Genomic DNA, 24,355 nt, shown 5'->3' with positions numbered 1-24,355 from the left:
TTGCAGTAGCAAGGCAGTCACTTCCCTGATTCTAACTTTTCAGTTAATACCACACATGTTTATGTTTAAACGCAAGACTTTGACTTCACAGAAGCATAACACAGAAAGTTTTATGTTAAAACTAGCGCTAATAACGTCCAGTATTGATGCTCGTCTTCTGCAGTAAAGTTAGACTCAGGCACTGATCTCCTTGTTAAACAGCCTTGTTATTAAAAGAAAAACACTTACCGATTAAATGTAACGCCGTCCGGACATTTTCCGTGAAGATATGTGCAGAAAAATGCAGCATAAGAAGAAGGCATTCCTGTATAGATAAGCGCAAAAGCGGAGCTGTATTACTATCGTAAGATGGCGACGTTTTTAGCTCATCCAAAGTCACGTGATGTCATGTCTATCCATATAAGTCATTGCATGTAACACTCTAATCTTATCCATGTGAAAACAGTTTAAAAAAAAACAAATTCAACCTAATTGTCAATTTTCTATAAAAATAAATTAAATATAAAGTATAAACATGAATCTTTAGAGGTTTGCTTCTTTGTTTTCTAGGCTTTTAATCAGTCAAAATATTTATTTATTTCATTATTTTGTTCACACTTTTACAAAATAATCTATGTATGTTAAAATATTTATAGCTTGACTTAGTGTGCCGTGCTTTTGAATTCAAGAAATCTTACTGCAGCTATGATGTTTTTTTTTGTTGTGTACATGATATTAAAACTTGAATCTTGAATTGCATTTTGAGGTCCAGCTGTCACAAATGCTACTACTACTACTACTACTACTACTACTACTACTACTACTACTACTACTACTTTAACTAACAATAACAATAGTAATAGTAGTAGTAGTAGTAGTAACAATAACAACTACAAGAACTCAGAGAGTAAAAAACCGCCAAGACCCATGAGATATAATGGTCATAAAAAAATTGTAGGAGCCGGATCGTGATTCCGATCACCACCAAATTTTAATAATCCGTTCTCTGTGACAACCTCAACATTTCTTGAAAATTCTATCAAAATCCGTTCGCTTCTTCTTGTGCACAGACAAAGAAACAAACAAACGCTACCGACTTGGCGAAGGTCCGGAGTAATATGGGGCTTTTATTGTGAAAGCGACAGCAAGCCACTTCCTGTCTCCTCGCGCCTGCCGGTGCTAGCTTAGCTTGCCTCCGCTGCGCTAGCTGTTGATGAAAGCTCTCAGATGTGGAGAGCCGCCTGTCTCCAGCGACAGCACCGAAGACAGAACACACTCCCCTGCAGACACACACTCCGGACTCGTAGTTTTAAAAGTTTTTTTTGGGGGGAGGAGTTTTATTTTTTAAATTGTAGTTGTTTTGTCGTAAAACGGCGCCGGTTTCCTCGGTGTTTTGAAGCAGACTCGGAGAAGCGTGGATGCGCCTTTTCCCCGTTTCACTCAAATCATGCACGGCTTGACTCACCCGCTCTATGCCTAAACAGGTAAGTTCATTTATGCCTTTTTACACCAGTTTACCCCGAGAGAGAATGATACTGAGTCACAATTTATGTTTTTAAGATAACTTTCAAACGGACAGTTCATACTTCGGGTCTTTGTATACAGGTGTATTAGTAAGAGACAGCATCACGCCCCCATAGAATGCGCAGAAATGACCAGCAGCCCACATGGCTCTGAGACCAGACTCGGTTCCACGCTGGGACCCCCTGTGCTCCCACTCCTTTGTCAGCTGATGCAGGAATGTGTGAGAGCTGTGGGAGCCAAATGTCAAATGCCTCTTTCACCTGCTAGTGTTCTGCAGCTGCCTGCTCATCTTCTCATCCAGAAAACCGATTCTATCAACCTTGTCTGAACTTGACAGGAATTCTGGAATCTCGGAGTGATGTCTGCTGGTTTATCAATAAGACAGGAGAAGTGAAAAAGCTCTCTTTTGATCATATAAAACCTCTCCCCAGAGGACGGAGGTGAAGTGCTGTCCGTCATGCAGGAATGCTCCTCATTGTGCTCATGGAGCTGTTGAGAGTGCCTAAAAAAGGAAGATGGAGTCCAGTGTTTAGTCCCGGCTGTCAGATTTAATCTGGCAAATTGAGAAACGGCGCACAAACCGGTCCAAATCCCAGCACAAAGTCCAGGATTTGCCAAGAGGCAGATAGTTAGTGTGCTGGACTACAGGTGTTTCTTCTAAAACATGTTCTAAGAGACAGACCACCTCATATAATGCACTGTTATTGTAAAGATTCTTGTGGCTGAATAACCCAGCCTTGAACCCCAGTCATGTAGGTCTTAGCATCAGACATGTTTGAATAGCTGACCATCTGCTTACTGAGGGTCTGCTCCAAAGAATGATATCACATTACCTCCTCTGAATTGTGGGGGATGAGTGGAGGTTTCCTCTTATGGCATTATCTCTGCAGAAGGAAGATTGTTCCCAGACTTCAGTCTAATTGGTAATCTTTGATTTTTAGAGCAAACAGTCTGAAACCACTTAATGGAATTAAAAAAAAAATATATAAACACATTTTTATATCTCAGTTCTTTTGTACAGTCAGCAAAACATTTTATGCACCTGTCAATTCATAGTGTTAGCAATTAATGCTAATTTATACTAATAATTTTTTAATGACCTTATGGCCTAGGTGGAGGTTTGCACTCTGAGTTCCTCAACATACAGTGATGACATCACATGATGATGTCATGGTGTCATCATTGATCAGTCCCGTCATGTCATCACATAAATAATGGGTCTTCTATTTGTTGTCAGATAAACTCACATAACGGCACATTTTACTAGGCTTGCTCAACAAAGTTAACTCTTTTAAGGCAATATCTCACTGGGCTCAGACTAGCTGGCAAACAGCATTCATGATGGAGGCTCCAGTCGTTTGAGGCGGTTCCCAGTTTCCTTGTGTTAGTCGCAGAGGTGTGCAGCAGCCCTGTTGCTTGAGTTTTGAACATGTTGTAAAAATCGGTGTGACAAATCATCTCTGAAAATGGTCATAGAGTCGCTGTGGCCATCTCCAACTCGTTTTAAACCCATCAAAGTTTTGTTGCAGGTGTTTCCAAGCCGTCTCAAGAACGCTACATCTGTATTTTGACCCCTGCATGGGAGGTCTCCTTTGATAGAAAACATCCGAGGCTAATGTCCAGGTCTACAAACCCCATCCATGATCAATAATTATATTTTCAAATCTGCCTATCTTAATTTCAAAAATATTCTCTAGCAGATTAAATCAAAATGTGATGGCTGCTGCCAAGATGGGTATGGTGTGGCCAACGAAATACTGTACATGGCCAAGAATACAATTTTACAAGCTGTGCACATTAAAATAAGCCTTGATTTTTACAAAACTGGCGTCTCAAAACGCAGCCGCACGTCTTACTGGTCACTTGGTCCCAAATATTCAGACTCAGTGAGACTGAAACAGAGAAGTGGTCCATTTTGTTTCCATTGTATCTAGTTAATATTGCAGTTTTTTATATCCCTATTAGTGAAAAAAGAAGAAAGTATTTTACTTTTGTACTGATTAGGAATCTTTAAAGCCTCAGTCAAGAACACTTTACAATCTGTGCCAGTATTGCAGGATTGCTACCATTAGTACCTGCCTTATGAGTCAAGCTGTGGTTTGATTATTCTCATTCTGCAGTATTTTTCATACAGGAAGCCATTAGGTTACTTAGGATCATTATTCTCAGACCTTTCAAACACATGAAGAGGAATGGGTCGAAGGCCACTTCAGATGCAGCTGGTCACTGAAAGGCAACGCTGCGCGGCTGAAACAAACACTTTCCAGTGCTTTCCATAAATCATAGATCTGTCACTGCTGGGCATGTTTGCAGCATGGCGGGGCCTTTGTGATTTATACATGTCAAGTGTCGGCCGCATTGAAAGTGAGGTTGTTTATCAGCGTGAGAACTGGAAATGAGTGGGAGCAATAAAAGGAGATGGAGGTTTAATGTTTGCAGAATTCAGGGGCCCTTCCTATTTGTCTGTCAGGTGTCACATACTGTAGTAGGATGTGAGATGTATTTTTAGCAGCTTTTTTAGCACTTCAGGCATCAGCTGTGTGGTATGTAATCATGAAAACGGGAAAGGAATGAGTGTCTGGATTGCGTCTTGTTAGTAAGTGACTTAAAACCAGAGGGAGAATTAATTTAAAAACAGAGTGTGTAAGGAGCCTGACCATGTAAGTGTATTTTTGCAGGAGAGGAAGAGAAATGTGCTCCCCAGAATTTGATGATAAAAGTATTTTGGGCGTTCCCCATATCGGTCGCTGCAACAGCTGGTGGTGCCTCGTGGTGCATTCTTCTCTGCATGCATGTGTGTGTGCTGTAATGGGGTGTGGGACAAGACATATTTTCTGGAGAACACTTGCTCGGGCATCGATGTGGCCACAGGCATCCCTGGGAAGATAAAGGAAAACTGAGAGGCATTGTGCAAACTCTGAACTCCTTTTCAGCTCCAAGCATCTTCTTTTTTTATCAGTTGTAGAAGCATCATTAAAACACCTCAGATTTGGTGAACCCTGCTTTAGATATTCTGCAGAGTAGATTCAATTCCCCTGGCCTCAGTAAGCCCCAGAGGGAGTTGGCGGACAGTCAGATTGGCAGCCTAATAAATACGCCTTTTCATTAGTAGCAAGCCTCTATTCGCAATACTTAAATGGAAATCCCCCTCCATCCTCTCATCCCATTTACCATACAGACTTTACAATAGAGGTGTAGAACGTTTCTCAAGAAAAGAACGCACTCTTGTGTCAGATGGTCACATGACAGATTGTGATGCTTTTCTTTGTTTCCATCAGAATTGATAGAACGAGGTTCTTCAGTGTAACTAATTTAACTTGTCAGACACTGTAGATAGTAGCACCCAGTTAACTACCACTGTGCAGATCAGGATTTATTAGTGATGGCTTCCTGCCAGGCTGGTATTGAGTTGGGAAAACAACTTTACATTCTATCAGCTTACAGGTTGACGTTGTAAACTGGTTAAGCCATTATTTACAGCCGCCCAGTAACTTGAAACTCAATTTGGTGATATCTGGCTCTCTGCCTTATGAGGTTGTTTTTACACGGCTACTAAATAAAGCCATAAACTTTATTTAGATGCATGACTTTCAACATATTCCTAGCGTAGTTGTTCACATGATTCCAATATCAGTGCTGAAAACATTAGGCAAGAATAGGTAATAGTTAATGACTATGCAAAATGATAAATAATAATATTGCTATCATAAGTGCTTGAACAAAGATGTGAAAGTTGATTAGCTCTAGAAAGCACAGCAAACATAGAGAAACAAAGAATTGTTGTGGAATCAACAAAAATGATATTATGATAATTATTTCACACAAATGGTTAGATTTCCAAATATTTTATAGCAAATAAAAAATGGTGAATGTCTTTGAAATATGCATCTTTATGGCCTGTCACTGTTGAAGCTGTTGATGGGGGTTTTCTTTCTGGAACGTACATCTCTGCTGTTGTCGGACAAGGAGACAACGTCTCCAACTTCTGCAGCCTCACCTGCACATGTGTAGCTTAGAAACAAAACCAACCAAACAAACAAAAAAATATGCATGATATCTATAACACTCTGTGGCAGAAACAACTAACTTTATATGTATGCCTGTTCATTTTAGTTCAGAAAAGCAGTGAAATATGAACATGATTAATTCAGTCTTCACCTGTTTAAACTAAACTTAGAGCTAGTTCCAGTGAAGAGTTAACTTGTTCAATACTTTTTGTGTATGTTCGTGTGTCTGTGTGTGTGTGTGTGTGTGTGTGTGGGGGGGGGGGGGGGCAGTATTATTACAGTGTTCTCACAGCCTCGTTCTGTTGATGAAAGGTTCGTTTTAAAATTCAACGACTCCAATTTGAATAAAAAAACAGACCAAGAATTGAATGAAATTTCTTTCATTATGCCTAAAATTTTGTAGCTGCTTGGATGCTGAAAGTTAGCTGCTAATAAAACAATATGGTCAACCCTAATCCTCACTGATGTAATCCCTTTGTAGAATGTAATCTTCTTACACAAAGTCAGAAGAAGGCATGCCTTTTTTAGACCCAGAGGGTGTGGTTTTTATTGTTCTGAGGCAGCCCTCATCCTTGGAACAGTTGTGTATGTGCCATGCCATCAGCTCTTGGCTTCAGCCACAACCCTTGTCCTCGTACCCAACTCCCCTGAGAGGCTGAGTTCAACCCTCTCCTCAAAACCTTAAAGCCCCAGCTGCCCTTTCCTATATTGCCTCAGGCTTCCAGCCCTCTTCCTTCACTGTAGATTCAGGACAGACAGATATTCCTTTTGTGTAATTTCATTGCAACAACTAAAGTAAGTGGATTATAATTTTGATATTTTACATGTTAAATGGATCAGTGTTCCATAGTGGCAGATGGATTAAAGCTTCATGCAGATCCCGTTTTGAGAGCTCAGTGAAATGATGCGACTCACACCATTACAACCTTGTGTACCATTGGCCTGAATCAAAAAGCTGGGTTTTGTTAGTAGTCTGATCACATTTGTGAAGGTCCTCACTTTGGCTTCATCTTATTTTCAAATTTACTCACTGTTTTTCACCCTAACAATTTATCAGACACTTCACTAATGAAGCTAATCAGGAGTCTGAATGCTAACACTGTATTACTAATCAACACCAGCTTTGTAATTCTGAAAAGGGAGTTTCCTTTCTGTCTGATTGCCTTATGGCTATTGAGCTTCCCACTGCATAGTCTGCTGAATAGTTCCATATGTGATGCCATTTGCTGGTGAACCAGAACCCCCCCCTTATCTGTTGTCCCTGACACCAAGCTCCAGGCCCCTGGACAGTTGCCTTTTGGATCCAGTAGAGCTATGCTAGCAATCTGACCAACTCACAGCTGGAGCATTCCCTTTCCTAAAGAAATGCCTGTGCATTTACTTATGTAGTTTCTGACAAGAGGTGTGGTTTTGGTCTCATGAGCAGCTGGTTTTAAAACCTTGAAATATAAAAACTGCCCAACCTGAGAGTAACACCAAATATTTGATTTGTTCCTTCATTTGTTCTGAAAATTAGTTCAGTTAATTACTTGTGCTAACAAGGACCAAAATGACCAGAGGTCAGTAGATGATCAATATCATTTGCACAGTAGTCAAGATAACATTCTGGGAATTCATTGATCAAACAAACCTAACTCAGCTGCTTCACTCTGCTGTCCACTGAGCTAATGGATTTGGGATTAGTTGTGTATACGAACAGAAAGTAAGATTGAAATGCTACTGCTAAGTCAGCTTCCTCATTGCCTTCCTCATTGTCTGCAGGGGCTCTCTGTTGTACGGATGTTTATTTGATCCACAGATTTATCAGCAGTGAGTGGGATTTCCACAGTGTCGGTCTAGATCCTGGCAGATACTGGATCAGTTAAATCCCTCGAGTTTACCCAAGAAAAGGAGATGAAATGAAAAGAATTTTTGCCTGCATGGCCACATCTGTGTAGGATTCTTTATTAGTGTGTTGATTATCCACAAACCTGCTTAAAGCTTTGTTTTGTGTTTTAGTGTTTCTGTAATTGAACATTATGAGCCACACACAAAAACACCTTAATGAGAAATTTATTCTGCTTTTTACTTCCTGGGAAAATTAAATAATAAAAAAAACTTGAATGTAGAGGCTGAGAGCATAAACTTATGTGGATTGCAGTGATTTTTCAGTATTTAAAGTCCAGTTAAATTCAGTGAATTTGAAAAAAATATTGCAACCATCATGACTGTCTGTCCATTGGTTATTTCCTAACAGTGCTTTTCCAGTCGAGGTGCAGTTTTCTGGTACAACACCTACCGCTTTCCCCCTCCTGTAAGAAAGAACGTAAATAAAAGAAAAACAACTCAGAGCGTTCCAGCTTTTTTCCGTCATAGTTTAGTTTGAAAAATTATAAAGTTGAAATGATGGTCAGCTTTACTACTTTGCTATTAATGGTAACAAACAGTATATTAATTAATAATAACAAAAACAAAATCTAAGGGAATAAGATAAGTAAAACCAGCTGCTTTGATCATACATGTGAATTAAACTGAGACCAAAAGAAGTTAGTTTCAACTGTTTTATTTACATTTTCTCCCCTCCAGGTTTTAGCTATGTTCTCCCAAGTGATCATGTTTAATCCTTAATGTGTCAATATTAATTTGAATTATGAATTTCCATCTTCCCTAATGTGCCTCAAAATTCTGTCTCACAAAAGATAATAAAAAGAAACACCTCAAGTGAGGTAAAAGACTGCAAATCAACCATTTTTTGCTTTTCCTGTCCACCTGTTGTTTGCAGCCACAGGTTTCACTCCCTGCTGGTCATTAGAGAAAATGTAATCTTTTATCAAATTGTGTTGGCGTCATTTTTTTAGATCTTGAGGTTAAGTCCATGTATGAAGTTTAATAAATTTGTAATTGTTTCCAAAATAGCTTGTTTGAATGCTACATGTACTTGATGAATATTTTCTGCTTCAGTGCTAATAAAATCCCAGTCACAGAAAAAAAAATGAAATGCCCAAGTTAGCTAAAAGTCTAACGTGGATTTGAAGTCCCTTAAAGCAGATATTTGTAACCTTATAAAATCAGCTTACTTAGTGCTTTAGATTGCCATGTCAGGATGTTTTCAGTAATGTACAATCCTCTTAAGTGTCCTGCTGATTAATGAAAAAAGCTGAAGGAAAGTAATAAGGTTGAAGTTTAAACCATAAAGCCATCCTGGCATGAAGCTCACTGTCTGTTCACAGAGCAGCTGGCTGCTGGGTTACTCAGAAACAGGTTTTCTTTTGTAAATGCATCTTATAGAAAAAAAACAATTTGCAAACTCTTGAAAGCAGGAACCAATATATAAACCACAAATGTCTTTAGGCAGAAGTGACCTTTTAGATTATTCATTAGTGCAGAAACATGCAATAACAAGAACAGTAACAGTAATCCTACGGCTACACAAACAATGCCCCACAGAAAGTGTCTGATATCTTTTAGTGTTTCTAAATAGCTGCCCGTACTTTTGTTTTTTTTTAAATAAACACCAGTTTCTACATACAATTGAATTTACAATTTAATTTCCCTTTGGGATTAATAAAGTATTTTTGAATTGAATTTGAATTGAATTGAATATGTATCTCACATGAATGTAATTGGCATTTCATTCTAGTTACCAAGTTTTGTAAGCAGTAATAATGTTGACTTTAGAGAGCTACAGAATCACAGAATCAATAACTACCCCTCAAAAGGTCTGTGTGTGTTTAATAGAAGAGATACTGATTCTGTTTGATTCTAAAACACAAAAGTTTTTGGCTTGTTTTTCAGTATTTATACAAAAACATGGCTTTCCTGCTCTTTAATTTTCTTCTTTCTTTAGTTCTCAAGGGTTTGTTAAAGTGTCTGTTTAGTGGATGAAAAGAGACAACTGTTTGATAATCCATAATCTTAAATTTCATTTTATTGAATTGGTGTATAAATTGGCCCTGTGATGGACTTCGAACTCTCCCAATGATCGCTGGAGACCGGCTTCCTGCAACCCTGCACTTAAAAGTGGGTAAAGACCTAAAATGAATGGATGTTCTATCAATGCTGGCACCTATCAGACCTAAATGGTGGCTCAGCAGGAAATGCTGATCTTGTTTTGTGTGAGATTCACACTGATGGTTGGTATTGAACCTGAAAAATGGCCTCTTCTCTGGCTCACATGATCTGACAAACGCCCTTTTGCTAAACTGCTCCATGCCTTTGAGTGGCTACTCACTCATTGTTTTATTAGATGAGCAGAGCTGCAGAATGGTATAATTTGGTAGAAGACCTTGGCCTCTTTATAGACTATCACTGGGAGGACAGTGATTTTTGGGTGTGTTTGCTCCAAATGCAGCAGCTGCAGGAAAAAGAGACGGAAATCATTTAGATTATTTGTTTAACTGGTTCGACCATGGCAGCACAAATGTCTGCTTCATTTGTGTGAGAGTTGGCAGAGATTGTTGACAGAAGAAACCCTCGTACCTCAGTGGACATGGTGTCTGTCCTTTTTTTTCTCAGTGTCTAGATTTGAGATCGTGAGGTATCAAGCATCCTTTGTTTGTGTAGAAACAAACCTGCTTCTTGATTTTTAATTGTTAAATGAATTGTATTTTATCAGTAAGTCTTCATAAACTGATTGCATCTAGATTTTATCTCAAAACCACATTGGTACACGGGTATGGTCAATTAGCTATAGCGGCCATCTTAATTTTGGTTGACTAAAAGTTATTTTGCTTACAGACAGACAAAGAAATGAATGCACATACAGACATGGGCAATCACATGATCATTAGCATTTACTCTCTGAGCAGCAGATATTATGTTGTGTACTGTAGTTCGGTCTGTTTTTTAAGCAGAATCAGTGAGCTAAAGATTGGAATTAATAATCTCATTTGAAAGCCTTCAAACACAGCAGGAGGTTGAGTGTTAGTGAATTACTTGCCTCTGATTAACAGCAACTTCCTCACACACTGTTGAAATATGCATGTTTTTTTTCTTTTAACCAACGACCTAACAGAAATCTAATTTCCTGCTTAAATCAGACTTGAGAAATAAATCCTGCAGGCTTTGTTCTGATGCAACAACAGGGGTGGTCCAACAGAAGAGGCAGAGTGTGTCTGGGTGATATAAGTTTTCACAGCGGTTACAGTACAACTGTTCACACAGTGAGCAGGAGGAACTGACCCAAATTTGGTTAACTTGTCTGTAAGACACTTAAATGTGTGTGACAACCTGATGTGCTCACCTGCATTGGGGTTAAAAATAGTGGCATCATCCAATAAACTATAAGCATTCCACTGGGAAGAGTAAAGCTGGCTTCATTCAGTAGATGCTGCTATTTTATGATTAATAGTTTCATCTTAGAAAAGGTAAATAGTTATTTGTAGAAAGAGCGTGAAACTGATTTTATTTGATTTTGTTTTGAACTTGTTTTAGATGGTGGGAATATGCTCTTAAATAGGCCCTGTTATGAGTAGCAGTTAGTTTGACTCCTCCATGAGGTCTTCTCCATGATTCTCCAAACTAAGACTGCACTGACTGCTTTCTACTGTTTGTAGGACACCAACTATTCAAAAGTCCTGAATACAACCCATCTTAAAAAACTGAAGAGTTTCTTTGATATATATTAATATATATTTATATGCTTTCAGTAGCCAGTTCCATGTTTATGTCTTGTGAAGTCCTAGACTGATTAAGCTCTGACTAAATGGATCTCATAAGCCTTTCAGACATAAAATGTGTAACAGTGTTCGTCAATCTATTAAAGCAACTGCAATCTGTCAGGCATTGGTCATTTTTACAGGAGATTATCTTCCTCTAGGGTCCAATAAGATATTCTTATGACAATGATAGAGATGGTTGTGTAATATTTGTTGTTTGAGAGACAATAAATCAAGTGATGGAACGATTACCATCAAAGTCCAATGGCAGCTAGTTTTCTTGAAATCTGACATACTGACATAAAAGCGTAGGGGGAAAAAAATCAAAAAGAGAGGGTTTCATGATTCTTTTTGGATTTTATAGTTGCAAAGCTTTCATTGCATTGACAGGAACAAGTAACTTTCTCTTCACCTGGTTTTCCTGCCTCCAATGTGGGCTCTGTCATGTCCATTCTTCGTATATTTTACCCAGAGATATGAGACTGTGACTGTTTCACACCCAAATTACATTCAAGACTTATTTATTTTTTCATTCATCATACTCAAAACTTGTTGAAAAAGGCTTAATTAATTCATAGTTAAAATCATGACACTGTAATGTCTAGTTTTCATTTTATTATGGCTCAAAACTTAACAAAAACAAAAAGATCCGTCATTGTCCTATAATGACAGCTGTGGGTGGCTTTTAGGTGTTGCAGCAGTCACCGAGTGGATCTGCTTGGAGCATCACATTCAATCTCATCACCTTCTAAGTGTTTTTAAGGTGTTGCCCTCCTCCAAATGGTGTCTGCAGGGTACTTCCCAGACTGTTTTGTGTAACACACCATCTGGTGTGTCAGGTTAGCACCCTGTAGGATACCAATGAAACTCAGAGCGTGTTCCAATTTTACCTACCAGCAATGCTGATGTAGAGTCTCAGTCATCCAGGACATGGTAAATCCAAAAACAAAAATAAAAAAACAACTGGACTTCCATTCAATACATCTTCAGCTACAGAACTGAAGTCCAGTTGTTTTTTGTTTTTAACCTTTTTTGGACCTACCACTAATACGCATGCTCATCTGTTGCTATGAACACATGCAACTCAGATTTGTTCGCTTTTGAAAGTGGCAGGAAGTGCATTTTATTAGGTCCAAGTTTGTAAGAATTTTGTTGTAATTTTGTTTTGTCAATAATCTCAAACAAATGGAAAGAAGTTCCTGTCAGAAATGACCATGAAGATGTTTGTCCATTTATTTTACCTGCAAAGATGATCAAAATAAAACAAGCTGTGTTGCTTTTTTTACCTTTATAGTTTGCAAATAATTAAGGCTAAAGTTGGTGATGTTATATTTATTAAAGGGTCTAAAATGATTCTGACTGGAAAAGAGCAATCCACCTGATATGGATGAGCCTAACATCAGAAATCAGCTAACAAATATAACAATTACTGTTTTTTGTGAGGTTAGATGGTAAAAATATTTTGCAAAAATGAAGCACTCCATAGTTTTAGAAGATATTTTTACAGAACTAGTTTTCACAAGTCGATCAAATAGTGACTGACCACGGAACATATAACTACAAAGAAAAGGCAGTATTTCATGTTCTCTTACATGTAAGGAAACATTCTGACTGGGGATTCGTTTTACTTTGGACACAGTCAGGTCGACTGTTTTTCTCAAGTTCATTACCATAGAGACCATTTAATTTACTGAACCTGGCTACATGATGCCCTTGGTTGAAGACAGATGGTAGCTGGTTACTCGGCCTCTGTCTCCAGGTGGGGTCCATCCCTCTTTGTTGTTCTGGTGAAACCTCCCACCAGGCTCAGCCCACATGCTTATTATTGTAGAAAGATTGTCCTTCCACATGAAAGTGAGTGCTGGCAATATGAGAAACAGACCAGAAGTTGTTATTGTGTGTGTGTGTGTGTGTGTGTGTGTTGTGAGTCGGCAGTTGTGTCCATTAGCTGAACAGTAGTTGGATGAAGTCTGTTTGTCCAGCTGCTGACTTGCACCCCCCCGCCAGGCTCTCGATCACACTTCGGCTCTGGCTACTGTCATTCTCTGAAGTAAAAAGGCTTTAACCCATTACAAGCTTAATCACTTTTTTTTAGAATTTAGAAAAACTTTACAGAATGTTTATATTTGAAATGGCTATTCTTCTCTGCAGCAGATTATCCTCACACTCACACACACTTCCACACACCATGCCCTTCTGTCTTTGTTCCCCATCTAAATAGATCTTCCTCTCTCCATTTTTCTTACAGAGCTATGTCTAAATGGGCCTTGTTTGCCTGCCTCTGTCCCCTCCCTCCGTCCCTCCCTCCTGTCATTCTTTGCACCTTTTCTTATTCTGGACTCCACAGTTTGACCCCAGTTGCCCTTGAAACATGCATTTCTATAGCTTCAGCCAATCAATAGAGACTCCTGTGCCCCAATGTCAGATGTTGACTCTGCTAATTGAAACTATCAACAGCTCGTGGTGAGCGAGAATGAACATTTTTGCGTTCTTTTGTGTGTGCTGGGATGATGAATGAGAAGGATGGAGGATGTGCCACATTCGGACGGTGATCGGCCTGTCATCAGCTTTTGTTCGAGCCTTTGTTATCGCAACATGAGCGAGAAAAATGGAACCCGGATCATGTAAGCTTTAAATCACAGACAGATGACTGCAGAATAGGTGTCATTATTCAAATAATACAAGCAACCTGACATTGTTTTGCATTTTTGAAATCTGTCTCCCAAAAAACATTTAAACTCTCTCAAAATATTTTCTTGTATCATTATTAATATCCAGGGATAATTTAGTGTGTTGTAGTTGTGCATTGAAAATTTGTTAAGCGCTATTCTCCAGTGAGGATTAAAACACAGTAATTACTCAACTAACTGTTTTCATTGTTGTGAACTATACAAGAACATGAAAATGTAAATCATGGAGGAAAAAATTAATGTTTTTGAATTATTTGTTTACTTCTTGTCAAATAATCATATCACATTAGCAGTAAAACACACAAAACAAAAAGCAATCTTAAAAATGCTGCCATTGTTTTACATCAAGAGAATGTAAAGCAGTATTAAAACTGAAGATAACCAGCAGATGGTTTGCATTTTTATTTGGCTCTTCAGTCTGATTTTATTTAGTTGTTTTTGAATGAAAAGTGGTATGCATTTTTATTGGTATTATTGTTTATTTTTTGTTATTCTCAACTTTTAAGATGTAAATGGAATGTGAAAAAGCACACACAAAAAATTGCAGTTGATTTGATTTTGTTGTAGTGAAGGTATACAGTGGGGACTTGGACTGCCTTTGTTCCAGCCTGTTTTTGACACATTTTTACTAATCATTTAAAACACCTTTTGAATAAACAGAACTTCAGCATATGGTAATGTGTTTCTGGTTTTTATTAGCCAGCTTCAGTTCCGCAAAGCCCAGTGAGAGAAGAGTTTTAGGTTGTACTAGCTGTTTTCTGTGTGATCAAGATGATTATCAACATCACGGTGCAGCTGTTGTTCTGTCAGAGGTGTGAGAATAAATTTGTGATATAATTTATAGGTTGTCAAGTATAAAGTACACACCTTTGTCTCCTAGAGTGTTTACAACATCAAGATCTCTGCAGACCACTTTCAGGGTTTCTCTTGAATTAATCTTTATTGTCTGATAAATGCAAAAAAAATAAATGTGTGTTGGGAGGGTGCTTTCAGAGATACTGTAATTAATCCCAAGCATCAGTCAGCCTATTCTCATTAATAATGTATTTCTTAGCAGCAGTCCTGATGGTGGGAGTGGAGTCTTTTTCTTTGGAGATTCAGCAACAATGCTAAGTAACCTTCGTAGCCAATGTGCTTTACTCAGTGATCATCCCCCTGAGACAAACAAGTTTTATTGCTCAGTTATTCTCTACAAACAGTTCCAATTTAAATTTATTTACACATAAAACCATGCAGGGCCGCAATCTTTCTTCGTAATAGACTAAACGTATGCAGGGTTTAAAGTTTTAAAGGTCAGCTGAATGGAAAGTTATATTGCTGAGGATCTTCTGTAACCTATTACATGTGCTGATCTTATTTATCTTTGGACTCTTAGGTGGTCATGATCATGTAGGTATTTTAGCTAAAAAAAATGAAAAGCTGTGCTGAGTCAATGACAGGCCTCAAGCAAAAGTATCTATTTGATCTGATTTGGCTGAAAAATGCAAATTTACAGTTAGTGTTTGTAAAAATGTGCTTGAAAAGCATGTAACACAGATACAGGAAATTACTCCTGAGTGGACCATCTTGTTCTGGTTATTCCACTATATTTTCTTTCTACTTCCTTTTCTATTATTCAGTTACCTAATACACTGCAAAGATTACTACTTAAAGATTCAATTTGCAGAACTGATTTACAATACTTTTCCTCAGTTTTTCTAGGAGTTATCATCTTTTATCAGTTTTCAGGCTCAAATACGCTACGATGGCGCTCTAAACAGTCACTGTTACAACAATTTGAACATTCCTTGGATTAATATGTGGTGTTTTATCCACATGGAGCAATGAAATATTCCTTTGTTTGAACATAACATTTGTAACATTTTTCAGATTTTTCCTTTTGTACTTGTTTTTGTTCCAGGTATTGTTCTTATTTGTATCACAGCTTCAGGTAACTCCTAACACACTGTGTCTGCAAAGTCACAAGTATCAAGAATTTTCCTTTTACAATAAAGAGCTTCGCAAGTTACAGTATGGGGCACTGCTTTGTATGTTTAAGCATTATGTTGCAGTCTGTGTGGATCAGTTTGACATTCTGTTTGTCTTTCGCCGGTCTGAGCACAGCCAAAACCATGTGGGCAGGCTGCAGGGTTTCTGAATAGTTGCTGCTGTGGTTTGGCTTTGACAGGGGCGTTTTGCTTCCACAGCAGCCTTTCTTCATTTCATATGCAGTGAACTGAATCTGGCATCTTTTGTTTTGGGTAGCTTCTTTTTTTGTTGTTATTTCTCTAGGTTGTATTTGCTTCTCTGCCTTTTAAGCACACACACACACGCACACAAATGCACTCACACATAAACACATTGTCGTGTGTCTTGGTCCTTGAGTCCCAATTTTTTTAATCCACCTCTTTCTTGGTTAAACCTTCCAGTTTGATCAATCATTGATGATCCCAGGTGTCCTGAGACCTCAGGGGATATTATGATTGGCTACCCAGTCCTTATGTAGACCCCTCCCATTTCCACCACAAACACACACTTGGAAGCCCCCCCTCTTTTCAAGATCAGAGCTAAAACCTAAACCCTTGCTCCAATTTCTACCTCTCATTCGCCGTTTCTTATCTCAGTCTTTCCGCTCTCCTCACTGGACACCAGCGAGCCAGCTTCAATTAAAGAACCAGTAGGGTTCCCTAAGCCATTAGCCATATTAGTGTTGGGTCCATGCCCATGCCCCATCTCGAACAAAGACTGCTGAATGCTTTTTGGAGCAGTTTGGTTTGGCATTTGGCTCGGTTTGCTGATTTGCAGCCGCACAACCTCTTACAGGCACAGTCGGTGGTTTAGCAACAGGGCTGTCTTATAATCCAGCCTACTGGCTACGGCACTTCCATTTTACTGAAATATGATTTAATATATTTTAGAGAAAGTTAACCAGGTTTCACCACAGTGGAGCAGACTCTAAACTTGATCCTTAATTAGAACAATACCACAGTGAATGTTACTACAGCTGGTTCACACTGTAGGACAATATGACATTGTTGGTTCTTGATTGAAAAAAATGACAACACAATGAAAATTAGGAATTGCCCATTTGATTAATGACATCTAAAATCCCCTTCTTGCTTTCCCTTCATATGCTTAACCTTTTGCAAATATTCTTTTGTTCTTGGATCACATTCACACACCTCAGTCCTTCAACAGAGCCAGACTCTACTCATCAATCATCTTTGATTTTCTGCCACAGATTCAGATAGTCGAGTAATCTCACCACGTATGGACATGTTGTGTGTGTGCGCGTGTTTGTGTGTGCGTTCGACTGTCCTTGTTCCTGAGCAAGATGGAGAGAGCACAGTCTATTAAGCATTTGACAATTGAAGACCTCCCACTCTAAAAGACCTGGTCAGATTGTCTTCTCTCCCAATCCCAGGAAGCTAAGGAGGTGGGGGTGGACAAAGGCGTGTCTTTGAGTGGAGGAGCAACCATTTTCTTTCTAATGAAGCTGTCCGTCACACGTCCTGTTGACAGAAGGCCAGGATAACACCCCCACCTGCCCACTCTTCTAAACAACCAGTTAGGAAATTAAATGCACTGAATTGTCATTTATAAGTATAAAACAGTAAGTCGGAACTAATGAATGTGTGATATAAGCATTTTGTTTTTGATTATTAGCCTCTGTTTTCAGGTCAAACAATAAAATCAAAAAGTAAAAAAATAATTTTATTGAACTGTTTTCTTCTCTTTTTACCCTAGTTTTATCATTTCTGTGTTGTTTGAAATTTCGTTATTAGCCACATTAGCAATGTTGGTCAAGCAGTGAAACCATACTGTGAATGCTGGGTGACCATTTGGTTTCCACGGCAGGCGCAGAGTTGTGGGTGGGCCACATGGGTATAAGCCTGCACATATGTAGAATGGGGCCATCTTAACTGACTGTGAGAGGGAAGATTTGCCTAATATTTATTTTAAGGTTTTAAAAAGTATTTAAAATTCATAAAATAAAAAAATCAGTGTTTTTCATTTTATTATGGTTCCTTGATTTGGCTACAAAGATGAATCCCTATTAGATTTGTCTCTAGTCATTATATTAATACCTGAGTGCAAAGTTTTGTAGTCCAGATGAGATATTTATATGAATTAGATTATCATTTAATCATATGTGTCTGTTTTTTATCATTTCTGGCACAGAAATAATTAAAGGTCAGTTGCATTTTTTTCATGTTTTATGTCTTAAAGACAATGTTACATATCAGGTATGTTAGTTAAATGAAACCACAGCAGTTTACACCTGAAGCAGCTCAACACAGCTCAGTAAATTGTACAGATTTCTTTGTGGTTGTTTCTATGTGTCTGCTGTTTGTGTTCATGGGTGATTTTAAAGCTGTTTAACCAGCTGCTTCTCCTTTTTGTAAAGAACTAACTGGCACCAGGAAGTTTCCACTAGTAGCCACCTAATGAGCACAAAAATCTGAAGGACTGTAGAGTGTGATCCTGAAAGAAATGCGAATTAGGAACGCCTGTCACTGCTCTCCTTTCAGAGCTTCACCAGGGTTATGTCAGTATGTGAACCCTGGCTGCAGATGAAACACATCCGGGATGAAGGTGGGTAGGCTTTGCATTCATACTCACTGAAGTAACTGGCCAAGCTTATGAAATATTAATGCAGGGAGCTTTGTTATATTGTTTTCCCTGTGGCATAACTGTGAGGTAGCCCCCCCCCCTCCCCCCCTCACCATATCTTGAACCAGTACTTTGGAAAAAGAAATGAGGCAGGTGTTCTCAGAAACATCTCACCTTCACAAGCAGAGAAATTGGTGTGAAAGAATTAACCCAAGTCTTTCATCAGGGTGCCATTAGGGTTACAAGTTCACATCTCCACCCTCAACTGTGCTGCTTATAAATGTATCATTTATAGTAATAAACTTGCATTTCATTTTCTATGTTAGTATGCAACTTAAAGGTACTGGAGTGCCATGAAGATGGTCCAAAAAAATAGATATATACATAAATATATATATTTTCCCATATCAATAGTTCATATGTTTTTAAATAAAAACATTGTGAGCACAAATTGGGAATGGCTTCCAACTACCAGGTGTGCTTGTTTACCTATTGAAACAATCCAAGTGACTAAAAATATGTCAACAATGTCATTTTCCATGGAAGAGCTGTTTGGGAATGAAAAGTCTGAGAACTTTAATGTATTTAAGCTCAGATTTGTTAAGTAAAATACACAATTTTGACCAGCCTAATGTAGGTCAGTCATGTGACTCAAGCTTAAATGTAATTTTTGACTGATTCAGCTAAGGGCTTTGTTTTTATTGAACCAGCAGCTCAAAAATTCATATTAACATATCTAGAAAGTTACTGGAGTAAACTTGTGCAAACTGCACCATTTGATGTAGTTCAGGATAACCTTTTTATGTTTTATTTTATAATATGAGTACCTTTAGACATCATGTCTTGTGTCAAAATATTAGAAAAAGTAAAACTTAGTACTGTTTACCTATAGCTGATCCTAAAGATTTTATGTTTGTGGTTAACAAAGAAGTTATTTAATGATCTAAATGCAATTCGACAGCAGCAGCAAAGAATCCTTGACTAAACATTTAGAAAATGTGTGGCATCCAGATAGGCGCCTTAGATACCAGGCATGGGGGACAGAGAGGGAGAGATGGCCGAGGAGAGGTTGTGCTGAGACAGGGGGATGCAGGACTGGCTCCACTTAGCATGTTATGAGTCAGGGTTTGCCACGGGTCAAGAGCTGCATGAATAAAACAAATCATATTCTTGCAGCCTTGTTTCAACATCCAGCAGCATTTTCCTCTGGGAATAGATGAAGGTTTCTTTTTTTCTAATTCAGAGCATTTTGAGAAAACACACTGCATGATTCATAATTGTAAAATTTATTAAACTGGTGTTTGGGCAGGAAGCAGACTACTGAGGGCATATTACTGTTCCAGTTCTGCTCTGGTTTACTATCACTGGTCCTCTTGGCTGGATGCTATATATATATATATATATATATATATATATAGTTCAGCTTTAACTTTTTAATTTAATATCTACTCTGAAAATCTCGTTGGATATTCCCCAATAAAAAAGTGAGGCTAAAAAGATTTTTCTGTTTAAAACAAAAAGCCACCAAGAAACATTGCTGGGCAGAGAATCACTCAAGCGTCCACAGACAGTGTGACAAACTGATTCAAATGCCCACAGACTGGGAGAGCTGGACCTCGACTCTCTATTCACCAGACCGAGGCATGTCGTCACGACAACGAAGGACGACAAAGGACTTTCTCAGTCTATTGAGTGCAGTGAAAGAAGGCAGCCGTGTGTGTATGTGCAGTTGGGAGGTGGTTGTGCGAGTCGTAGGTGGTAATGTATGCAGGCCATGCACAAACTCATGAATGCACATGCTCGTCCCACCCCACCACCTTGTTAGTATTCTGCCACACAATGACTGTGCCAGCGCGTGTTCGATGACGTGATGTTTTAGGCGAGCATATGGTCAGCCTGAACGTCAACCCTAGACTGGCACAAAGATTCCACTTAATCTGGATTTGCCTTAGTTTTCCATCTTTTGTATGTAATACTGTCTTTACTCTTGGAATGCTGTCCTAAATATTACCTTGCCAAGTGCAATATTTATAGTTCTGTAATTACCCGTTTAGAGATACGCTAATTTTCTTTCACATAATTAGGTGACAAATTAGTTAACTGAATGCTTGTGAGGCTCATACTTTCGTCTGAAGGTTAGATACCAAATTTTAAATACCTAATTACTTAGAAACAATCAACATTTTCATAAATATAACAATACTTTGCCAGATTTTGAGGTAGATTATGGTATTTTACACTATCACCCACCTCCAAAGCACAGAGGTTTGTGCATGTGTTCACGTGCTTGTCTGTTACCCAAATATCTCATGAACCACTAAACACATTTTAATGATGCTTTCAGATGGTAATCATTAGATATACATCTACAATGGATTAACAATTGAAGTCAGCCCGATTCAAGATGGCCGTCCCAGTCAACTGACCTTTCAAAAACAAAAATGGTCAGTCAATTTACATGTATTGATCTAAAATTTGATGTGGTAGTAGCTGAAGCTGATCCCCAATACACTTTCAGAGTGCTAATAGATTGTGCAAGGACTTTGTTTAAAAATTAGCTATTAACTATTTGGAGTCCTGCCTCCAAATAGTTGCCTGTTAGCAAAATATTCAATGAACCACGGGACAGATTTTAATGACATTTTAGAAGTAATCATCGGATGTAGCTAGAGCTAATTAACTTTTGCAATCAATCTAATTCAAGATGGCCACCGCTGCTAATCAACAATATTTAATAAAAAAAAGTGTTTTGAAACTATAACTCCTTAATTTTCTGAATAAAGCACTAATTGTGAGGTTAGGAGTACTAAACTTTGTTTATTTAATAGTTATTCCCACTTAAAAACTTTACTGTTCATGACATAACCTAGTCATAAAATGGGTAGTTTATTAACATGTAATATTTATATTATTTATCATTGCCAACTAAAATACATGGCAAACATAAGATAACATTTACTTTCAGTTTGTCCATTAAACAAACATAAACCATTCTGCTTTTAGGTCGTTCATTTAAACTCAACAGGTTTTAGTGACTTGGGTTCCATTGTGTTTTGTCATCCAATCCGCATGTTGTCATCCTCTTCGAGGCTGGCTGACTGTCTCTCCTACGAGAGGCTACAGAGCTGAGGTCTGTAATTGTGGCACAGTTTGTTGGCAGCTGCTTGCATTGTTGACGACCAACCTTGTCAAACTTTTTCTAAGGATCTGACCGCTGCCCTTCTGACACAATAAATGAAAGCACAAAAACTACAGCTGCTCACAATAGCAAATGCATATCCCACTATTATCTTAATTTAACTTTGTGGCTTTGTTTTTGTGTATCAGCTGTAGTAAGCAGGGTTCCATGGACAATATAACTCTATATGTATAATTATCAAATGCCCATATTTCACTTCAACTTGGGTCCTACAGTCATTTTTCTACCTGCGGTTAAACCAAGTCTTAGCTGCTATTGTCAATCACTCTCCTTTTCTTTGTCATTATATAGTTGCATCCACTGCTTCCTTATGACTGCTTTTGACCCTTCTGCCTGTTGAATGTCAAACTGACATTTATTTACTTTTTTAACTTTTTGCATAAATTTAACTTCTTTTTAATGATCATTTATAATTGCCTATGTCTTTGTGTGTATTAATTTGTCTGTCTCTGTTAGCACAATATCTCATAATCCACTGAATGATTTTATTATATTTATTATTTATCATTTTACATACATTTTACATTTTAATTGCACTATTTTTAAAATGCCCACTCATTGTGGCTTATTGTTTCTTTAGGGAAGTTTTCAAATAAATTATATACTGTGAATCTCCACTTTGGGGATCTATAAAAGTACAATTCAGAATGCATTATTTCCTTTTTTTCACTCCAGAACAATGATGAAGTGCTTATAATGTGATATGTGGTCTTTTTGGCATCCACTGATGGCCCACTTTGTTAAGCTGTTGTGGTGTATGATTGTGTATGATTGTCTTTTTTAAGTTCCTGATAATGGCAGCTCATTAGCAACAGTTCCTAACTGATAAAAGCCTGTAGCTGTTACAGTGGATCTGAGGTCGATCGTGACACTTTGTAACAAGCAGCAGAGTTTAACACCTGCTTTTCCCGGCAAAAGAACTGCCACCTCAGGGTGAAAAGATCCTGTCATAAAACTGCCTAAGCGAATGTGTCGGTGTGTGTGTAGCCTTTCTTTTTAAGGGAAGTAGCTTTTATCCTGCGTCCGTTTAGTGCAGCCACTTGGTCAGAAAGCTGTGAAAGGGACACTATTTGCCTCAGCAGCAGACAGAGAGCCCCTTCATCACACCGGAGGGACACACAGAGAGGGACCTTCTCTGTCTGCATGTGAACTGAGGGCAGAGAGATGCCCATTGACCCTGAAGAAGCCAACGGAAATGGAGAAAGGCCAACCGTGTGCATCTGCCTCTCATAATGTTAGTGATCTAAACACTAATCCAAATGTTATAGAAGATACCAGCAGCTATGCTGTAAGTAGAAGTGTGCAGCAGAAGTAAATGTGGATTTGAAGTGATATGACTTTGCTGTTTGCACTAGCTGATTGATTATACATGTTGTATATTTAGAATGAGACTGCAGTTGGTTCTCAAACCAGGTCAGACACCAGTTGTAATAACTTTCACTGTCATTGTCACATTGGTCTTTTTCCATCTTTGACACTAAAATAACAAGAGAAAATGTAATTTAAGCCAGCATCAGTTAAAATGCTGCTCGATCTTACCAGCAGATTGAAGTCCATTTGTGCTAATGGAATCATGGTTAGAAGTGTGGTCTGGTAGAGCTGCACTAATTTTTCTCCCTTGTGCAAGATTTAACTCCAGTTTGCTAATTTATGCTGAATCCACTGTAATATTGCTTAACAGAATTAACATGTGAGCAACCAGAGAGAACCAGGGGGTTCCTAATGTATGAAATAATTACATTAGCATATTAGCTGAGATGTTTTACTACGTAACCTTCCTGTTTCTGTGCATCATGTTTTGCACTGCCAGCATCTAGTCCACATGATGGAATTAAAGCATTAATGAAAGTGATAGGGTATTGGTAATATATATATTGGTAATAGCATTGTCATATTCTTTTCACGCCCTGTTATTTTAGTATAATTTTTTGTTTGTAAATATGATAGTGTGGTTGCACACATCCAGTATTTTAAAATCTTCTCACAATTCTTTGGGTTGAATTTGTCCAGTAGAGTTTCAGTTTTTCTTCAAAGCCAAGTGACCATAGTTTCTATTTTAGAATTCTTTCAAAATAAAGTACAATAGCAAAAATATGCTGGGAACGCTCCAAGTTTTTCCGGGAGGTTTGTCTGGGTATCAGGTATTTGTTCAGAAAAAGCTCCTTTAGGAAACAGCTTTGTGGTGTCATTACCAGGTGCTGGTGTAAAACAAAATAATTTCTGCAACAGTTACTCTATTTTTTTTTTTAATTTGCCCATTTTCCCTAGAATTTGAATATTCAAAAATCACGCCTCTCCCTAGTATATAACAGATTAGTTGAGCTTTCATTTGAGCGGCTGGCCTTTTAATCTTTTGATCAAGGACTTTTTATCTGTTCCTAGATCCAATTTTAAATCCAGTGATATTAAAGTCTTCACTTCTCATGTTTAAAACAACTCTCATCCTTTCCCTCTTAAATCTGTGGTTTGTTTTAAAAAAAACATTTGAACCAAAATTTTCCATTATTCATACCTACATATTTTGGTTATATCTTCTAATAAATCTTTCCTGGAAACTATGTTTATAACAATTCCAGTCTGTTTTTGCTTTTGTATGTCTGCATGTGTAATGTCGTGATAATTATGTTCTTTCGATAGTTACATCTTACAGAAAACCACTGCATTTTTAAAAATTTTTCCTCAATTTTGCTGTCTCTGGAAACAGTTTTGACCAGGATTAGAGACTCG

At 38.1% G+C, this 24,355-nt stretch overlaps 1 protein-coding gene across 3 annotated transcripts in view; it reads left to right on the top strand.

The window, feature by feature from the left end:
- Window positions 1-1,210: 1,210 nt before the first annotated feature.
- LOC108233134 (plexin-B1) overlaps window positions 1,211-24,355 on the top strand; it is a 55,675-nt gene continuing 32,530 nt past the window's right edge. Inside the window, exon 1 of one of the 3 annotated variants that reach the window (XM_017411382.3) lies at window positions 1,211-1,463. The gene's annotated coding sequence lies outside the window, so the exon portion shown is untranslated. Of the gene's footprint in view, window positions 1,464-6,124; window positions 6,306-24,355 lie in introns of those variants that run through there. The other 2 variants (XM_025004888.2, XM_017411383.2) reach the window with 2 other exon arrangements.

The sequence above is a fragment of the Kryptolebias marmoratus genome, linkage group LG8 (assembly GCF_001649575.2).
Source record: "Kryptolebias marmoratus isolate JLee-2015 linkage group LG8, ASM164957v2, whole genome shotgun sequence".
Lineage (NCBI taxonomy): Eukaryota > Metazoa > Chordata > Actinopteri > Cyprinodontiformes > Rivulidae > Kryptolebias > Kryptolebias marmoratus.
The sequence above is the reverse complement of the archived record's forward strand: the minus strand, read 5'-3'. Positions and strand labels throughout refer to the sequence as shown.